The sequence below is a fragment of the Triticum urartu genome, chromosome 3A, assembly GCF_056163025.1.
Source record: "Triticum urartu cultivar PI428250 chromosome 3A, HENAU_Tu73, whole genome shotgun sequence".
Lineage (NCBI taxonomy): Eukaryota > Viridiplantae > Streptophyta > Magnoliopsida > Poales > Poaceae > Triticum > Triticum urartu.
In genome coordinates this window covers 380,183,132-380,191,508 of record NC_141875.1, presented here as the reverse complement: position 1 = coordinate 380,191,508, position 8,377 = coordinate 380,183,132, and the positions used below count along the sequence as shown (strand labels likewise).

Here is an 8,377-nt window from a genome sequence, read left to right as displayed (position 1 = left end):
GATGCGTACGTGGCGTTTGCACCACAGGATGCATCGCAATTGGCGATGTCACCACATGACTTGTTCCATCAACCGTGCGCGCTCGTTATTACCATCGCACATGCTTCTTTTAATTAGAATGTGTGCCCAGCTAGTGCAGACACCTTGATCTGTCTGACCATTTCTGTTTGTTGTGGCTAATCGCGAACAGTTCATCTGTGTGAAGTGTATGCCATCTATCGCACACACCTTGATCTCGCTAACCGTATCTCTTGTTTTGGCTCATCAGAAACAGTTCATCCAAGTGAATTGTATACCGTCTGTCGCACACACCTTGATCTGCCTGACCGTTTCTATTGTGTTTCCTAATCACAAACAGTTCATCTGGGTGAACTGTATGTCGTGTATCACACACACCTTCATCTGGCTGACCGTTTCTGTTGTTAAGCTCATCGCAAATAGTTCATTCGAGTGAACTGTATGCCACACATCGCACACGCAACTATAATTTGAATCGTGTTTGATGTCTTTTCCATCGCAAACATTCCGTATCATTTTGACGGTTTTATTATATCATCATTTGCGATTAATGCACCGCACACAGATTCGTCGAAGGGTCTCTGATTGTAGTGTCGTGTTAGTAGCATCCTACAATAGTGTCATATCAGTTATGCCTATTAGAAGATGTTGAAGGTGCCTCTCAGGACCCTACCTCCCCTTATATAGGTGGACGAGGGGTAGTGTTACATGGGCCTGAGTCAGTTTACATGGTAGAGTGCTTTTAGATCTATAAGTACACATTTCTTAAAGTAAAAAAAATTTACACCGTCTTGAGGTCAGACTAGGCGGCCGATTCTAGGAGGTCAGACTTCTAGTAGGCTAGTCATCGGAGGCTGGACGGGAGGTCAGACTTCTGGGAGGCCTATTGCTACATATGATAGGCGTTAGGATTTCCCTGAAGAGGAACGGTGATATAGTATAGTAGTAGATAGTATTTCCCTTAATTAAAAACCAATGTTTATCAAACCAGTAGTAGATACCAAGCAAATAAGATAAACGATACCTGCACACACACAAAGCAAATACTTGCACCCAACACGGGCAAGAGGCTTGTCAATCCCCTCTTACTCGTTAGTTGCAAGGATCAAATCTGATGGTGGTAGAAAGATAAATAAAGTAAAATATAAAATAAAAAATTGCAACAAGTATTCTTAGGGTTTTAGTAAATATAAAGTGAATGGACCCGGGGGCCATAGAGTTCACTAAAGGCATCTGTCTCATGAGCATACAAACGATGGTTAAACAAATTACTATTGGGCAATTCATAGAATAGCCCATAGTTATGATGATATTCATGGAATGATCATATATAGGCATTATGTTAGAGACAAGTATACAGACATCCATCTGCATCTACTACTATTATTCCACCCCTTGACCACTATCCAACATGCATCTTAAGGTATTAAGTTCATAAAAAATAGAGTAATGCTTGGAGCATGATGACATAATGTAGACAAAGTTAGACCAAATAATATGTTCAAACCCCGTCATCTTACCCTTAGTAGCAACAATACAAATACGTGCCTTGCAACTCCCACTACTAGGAAAAGGACTGTTAGTGGCGCACCTATTTTGGCCATTAATGGCGCACTATAGGTGCGCCACTATCATCACGCCACTAGTAACAAGTACTAATGGCGCACCCCCGGTGCGCCATTAGTATACCAGACAATAGTGGCGCACCAAGCAGTGCGCCATTACTATGTCCAATGGTGCGCCATTACTATGCCTCCTAGGGGGCCATATTTACCTTCACGTATGCCCCCTAGTGCGCCATTACTATGCCCCATAATGCGCCACAGGTATTTAGCCCTTGTGCGCCACTAGTGCTTAATATGGTGCGCCACTACTATGAATATTAGGATTTTTTTCTTTTCTGATATTTTCACATGTTACAAAATATCTGGTATTTGCACAGGTTACAAAATACACATTACACAGCACAGAATATAAACATCACACAATAGAATTCATCGTATTAGTCTCCAAGAAATAGCGAACAAAGTTCAAACATTAGCCAAGTATAGGTCTCGAGACATTAGCAAAGTTCATCATATATATTAGCCGAGTTTGTCGTCACATTACAAAGTCGATATCGATCATCTAAACTACTATCACATAGAAGAGAGCTGCGGTCACGATGAGCATCATCGCGATGAAACTGGTCTTCATCCGGTTCCTCCTCCGCTCCCTCCTCTCTCCCACTAGATAGCGCGTGTATCTAGCTTCCGCCTCCGCCCTAGTGGTGTACCCTTTGTAACTGTTACCGCTGAAATGGTGAACCTGTCTCCGACACTCCTCCCAGTCGTCGTAGACTCCGGGAACCTTACCCTTATACACGACATACGACGGCATCTCTATGCACTAGACAAACAAAACGTTAGTAGCAATTCACAGACAATACATAAGCAATATATAAGTATGCAACAAAAGGATCGGAAGAGAAAAGCAACACATTAATAGCACGATTCATGGTCCTACTAATAAATAGCATCGATTACATATAAGTTGAATGACTGTCCAAACCAAAGAGACATACAAGTTCATTAAAGTTTAATTACAACATGAGCTAATCGATATTTCAGAACTACATAGCATCACTACTTTCGACTCGACTCAGGGACCGGAGCATGGATGAAGCCGCCGTCTTTCGTGATGGTCATGAAACCGTGGTCGTTGTCAGCCTGCATTTGTAGCGTTGTTTCTATTTCACTGTTGGACGGTTGATATTTGAGGTAGAACTGCCCCGAGGTACGAAGGACATCTTGATGGATGATTTCCACAAACTCCGACTGGATGCGAAAGAATTCTTGTTTGAGGTCCGCGTCCTGGATTGCCGACAAGCGTGCAGCCCAATCTTTGAGACTATTTGGTAGCAAAAGGTGATAATGGTCCCGTACGATCGTCCGCATGTGATGGAGGGCGTAGTAGGCATCCTTCTGACCGCCAGGCGGCTGCTTGACGCAGGGGAACATCGTTACATGGGTGAACACGTTCTTGCCGTACCTAAAAATTGGCCTCCTGAAGGTGCCTCCAGATTTGGGGTAGCCGGGGAGAACATCATCAAGAACTTTCTTGATATTTGTGTAGTCTTTATTCGACTGACGGTCCGAGTCGAAATACGTGGCCGTGGAATAGTTCGGGTTTAAGAGGATGAGTGTGCAACGCGTGTCACTACATAAAACACGGAATGTTAGAAGGATCAAAATCTAAGAAATTATATGTTACGGGGCGGTGAGGGGATGACTTACTTGGGAAAGTAAGGCACGAGGAAATTATCCTTATTTAGGTTCGCTAGAATGACGCCTTCCAGGTATGAACTCGCGACTTGCCGGTCCCCAGCGCTGCCCAAGATCTTGGCACGCATGTAGAATGGGTCGACTATCACGATGTCCGGGGTCTTGTCTCTAATGATCCGCATCTCCATACTTAGCGAAAATAACCGAATGAAGGTGTAGTGCAGCGGATGAAGGTTAAACATAGCGAAGATGTCATCAAACTACAGGACAATCATACCCCCAATGGTGCTATCGACAAAGCCCTTGCCCTCTGGCACCTTGGCCACGAAAACCGAGTAAGCCACATCATTCTCGGAGAGACGCCGCTTCTCTAAAGAAAGAACACTGTCATGCAGACTCCGCATAGCACCGGTTGCAGCTTTGAGCAGATTAGTCGGTAGCATCGGCCTACCCGCCACATGCACCCTCCTTGAGATATCCTTAGGTGAAGGTGGCCCGTCCTGAGCATGGATCGTACTCGGTGCCGGCTGGCTCGCACCCTTGTTATACTTTCTTTTCCGTCCCTTCTGCTTCTTCTGCTGTAACGGGATCGAGTTCTGCTCAGAGACCACCTTCTTAAGTGTGTTGGGGCTGATAATATTTTGCACCTCGGCTATCTGAGGCTCGGTGAAGGCGGCAGCTGGAGGCGTCTCCAGAGAACTGAACACCAGACGACGCCTGTTGCAATTGGGTTTCTCCGCGGTACCAGCTAGATCGCGATCGTCTTTTGCAGGGTTGGGTTCTTAAGAAGGAGGCCCAAGAATTCATCACCATACCCATGTTCATTGAAGTACTTATCGACCCTGGTAAATGTACCGTCGTCGTCCGGATCCTGTGCCATATGCATGCCCGGATCAGCTGACGGCGGTAGCGTTGCGGCGGTCTTGCCATGGCTTGGCGCCGGCACGACTGGCGGTGTTGTCTGTGGGGTGGTGTCCCCCGCCCCCAAATGAATCTGGCTCTTCGGCCAAAGCATGGACCAGCTTATGCAGGCGCTGAGGGTCATCACATCATCTTCGTCGGCCCCAGGGGGTCGATACGAAGGTAACAAGTCACCGCAGCCCCGCAGCACCCGAACCAGTTGAACCCTATACACGCTGGGTGGCATCGAATTACCGTGGAACAGACGGTTGCCCGGTTCGACGATTCTGGCCTTGGCAACATCGATCAACTCGCCATCCACGAAGTGCAGGAAAGTGCATGGAACGTCGGCGGCGCCCTGCAAAAACATGTAGGGCGTTAGGGATGCCCAGTCAAAGGCAAGGAGATGAAGTCATCGCCTGAGAGGCTTAGTTACCGTGATGGTGTCGAGCTCGGCTAATGTCGAGGCACCGCCAATGGTGGGCGTGCAAGTGACGGAGGGGCCGCTTGCTGCCGAGGTGCCGGCCGGCGTATTCTTCCCACACCCGGGTGCATTAAGCTCCAATGTCGGCGCTGACGCCGGAGACACCAATGCCGCCTCCGCCGGAGACACCAATGGCGCCGCCGGCGCGTTGTGCGAGTTGCTGCCCATGAAGCTGGGAATCAGGGGCGGCCCCTATTAGCCGCCCGCAATCCACGCCTGCAGCCCCTCAAGAAAGGTAGGCATAATGGTGGTGATCGTCGCTACCAGTTGGTCTCACACTTGCTCTTCGACTATCTCCGGAATCTGCGCCACTTGTGCCTTGAGTTCTTGAACCTCGCGCTCCAGGCTTTCCGAGCTGGTCTTTTTCTCCTTTCGCCTAGCGGTATAGTATTCCGACCATTTCGTGGACAAGCCTTTGCCGGCCACACGACCAGCTGACGTCGGCTTACCGAGCTTATCCTTGTGTTTCATTACGTTCAACGCCCTATTTAAAGTGGTGTCCCAAGGGGAGCTCTGAGACGACCCCGCGCTACTGCTTTCAGTTTCCTGTGGAAGGAACATGAACCAATTAGAAATTTGGCTTCATTAATTAGAATGCAACCATATGGAGCTAATTACGCGGGGGTGTATTCCTTACCAGAACAAGCTCAAGCGCCTTGGTCTTCGGATCCGTGGTAAGCTCCTTTGTTACCGGGTCAATCTTGTACCGGGCCCTGACATAGTTCCTGGTCTGCTTGTCACGATATTTATTGAAGAGGGGCGGTAGGCCTTGCTCGGCATGCTCCGTGTCCTCCTTGTCCCATATAGGTTCCACCACTCTTTAACCGCCGGGACCGAGTTTGTGGACCCCTAAGTTCAAGTCCCGCATATCTTTCCCCCACTAACTTGATTCCGCGGTTGCGTTGCTCTCGTACTTGATCTTGAACTCCAGGTAGTCATCTTCGCTGATCGAAGGATTTGTCTCCTTGATCTTCTCATAACGATCACCTTTTTCAATCCTTCTCTTCACCGCGGCTCTCCAAGTAGCCAGGGCTGTGCTCATCTTCATGAGGGCGGCACTATTCACTTTATTCCCTGAGAGGCGTGTGTTTGCGAAGTCACTTGGGAACTTGTATCGTTCGTGCAGCTTCGTGAAGAGGAGGTTGCGCAAATTCTCTCGGTCACGATGCCTTAGGTTCTCGGTGTTGATCGCGACGGTGCTCCGGAGAATGCACCCGAGCTGTCCCGCGTACCCCTTGACTAATTCTTTGGGCGCCGTTGGCTGCCCACTAGAGGACACTTTAGTAAATTCCTCCTTGACGGTGTTGAGCATGTTCGGGCACCGGTCCTTCCGTTGCCTCTTCGGTTGGCTGCCATCTGTGCGGGCGCTGCCATCATCAGTGGTGGCATCCTCGGCGGCACCATCAGTGGTGTCATCCCCGACGCCACTAGGGGTTGTGTAGTCAGGATCAGTGTCTTCCGCAGCGTCCTCATAGCGGTGTGGTTCTTCCTCCATCTCCTGGGAAAGCTCGCAGAATGCCTTGCCCGAACCGCCGGCCTTATCATTGTGGGCCATGTTTCGCTCTAAATAGGAAAAAAGTTTGGTCAAAAAGTTGGTTATGGTCAAGGAACAAGATCTCTAAGTTGACCAAATAACCTAATTCTCTAGGAATGTCGCCAAAAAGTTGGTTATTGTCAAGGAACAATTGAGAGATGTTTGTGATATTGCCTAGGTGTTTTGGGATGGAACCTGTTAGTGTGTTCTTGCTAAGGTCCAAGTCCACGTTCTGAAGGACCTCGTCTTTGCAGGCTAATTTTCTAGCTTGTAACACTGGGATTATTAGCTTAATTAATCGACTAGTCGGTCGTATGGTGGTGTAATTAACTTGTTTTAATACTGGCCAGTCATGTGGAGTATACTAGCTCACTGGGTGCCCCTAAAGATACCCCGGCCGTATCATTTGATTAATTAGTAAGTAAGCAATTGATCTAGCTAGCATTGCCATGCCATGCATCCACCTTGTTTTAATACTAAACTAATCCAAGGCCTCTTTCCAAAGCCACAACTTCTAGGTCACCTTCTAGGTCACTAATCCAAGGCCTCTTTCCAAAGCCACAACTTCTAGGTCACAAATCCAAGGCCGTATCATTTGATTAATTTTTGTTTCGGTTGAGAATCGGGCACCATCTAGGTCAAGAAAATTGGGCATGACCTTTGCTAATTTTCTTGACCTAGGAGTGCCCCATTCTCAACCGAGACAGAAATTAATCAACATTTCAGGAGAAAGGGGTCATTTCAGAAGATCACAAGTAGCAGCAGCATCACTTGACAAAATCACAAGTAGCAGCAGCATCACAAGTAGTATAGCAGCAGCATCATCACAAGTAGTACAGCAGCAGCAGCATCATCACAAGCAATACACTTAATTGGCATAAAATATCAAAACACATTTAGGTCGATGGACAGTTTACATATTGTACTTTGTTGTGGCTAGAGGTCACAAATCTAGTACCGAACTGATACATGATGCATGGAAATATCATGTATCTTTCTCTATGCTATTGGGGAGTCTTCCCTATAGGAAAACAACAAATTTATTTAAAAACACATAAGGTAGTCAAAAGCACCATCAGGTTAGCTGAAAAGATAGAGAATACTCTCTTCTAACTAAGAAGCATTTTGCTTACTGTATTCGAGTCATCACTATTGCTTAGTGTTTCGAGGGTGTATCAACTAAAAAAAGTACTCTATTTATTATAAAAACATAGATCTTATATATCACAAGAACGGAAAACTAAACAACCAGCCACAAAAACACAGGGAGCAATCCTTTTCAATTAGTATTTCAGTAGCTAAACAAATGTGACAGTATGCATCATACCATTTCCTTTAATTCTGGACAGCATATGCAAAAGATGTGCTCTATTCATCTTTGAACAGTCTCAATCTTCCCAAGTACTCCAAACACTCAATAGATATAGTTACATACTGTATTTAACACTAAAAAATAATTCTTAAATTTTTTAGTTAACTGGAATACTAAAAGGTTCCCGATCTCTAAATTCAAACAAATTTAGACTATGAGTGCCTGCCCATGACATCTGCATGGTTTCTCTACACCACACACCATCATCACTGCTAGCTACTCCTACTCGATCCTAAATTCAAACTATACATCTGATTATTTGGTCATTTTTTTGACACTTATTATTTGGTCATTTTACTACCCATTTTAAAAACATCTTAAACATCCTACAGGATGGTGTGAAGGAACATATGGGCTTGTACTTAATTTTAGTCGGTTAATGCTGTTAATTAATTTTGTAATCTAGTAAAGTGTCAAAAGATACGACCTTTGTTGAGCTCCTACATGTATTTAACACAATGGATCTGCTCATATGCACCTGCATATCTGTAAGAAAGAAATATTTGGTGATGCTTCGCTAAGCTTATATGCCTGTGTACATGAAGTTTGTTAAGCTATTTTCCAGTCATGAAATGTTTCCAGCTTCCAGTATGGTAGATGCATTTTTCGTGGATTCGTTGCTCCTGGCTCCAAAATTGCAAGGCAAGCAACGACCTATCTGATGACGCTCGGCAAGTGGAGCCGATATCTCCGGTAAATAAGAATTTGCTTCCATGAGATGGTGACCTAGGAGAACTAAGAGAACATCCAAAGTTTCTTATTCAGGCATTCACTTCTACTCCAGGTTGCCCTATTAACACAATAAA

At 45.9% G+C, this 8,377-nt stretch overlaps 1 pseudogene; it reads right to left on the bottom strand.

Moving 5' to 3' along the window:
- Positions 1 to 737: 737 nt before the first annotated feature.
- Positions 738 to 5,136, bottom strand: LOC147979765 (uncharacterized; annotated as a pseudogene).
- Between the last annotated feature and the right edge of the window lie 3,241 nt (positions 5,137 to 8,377).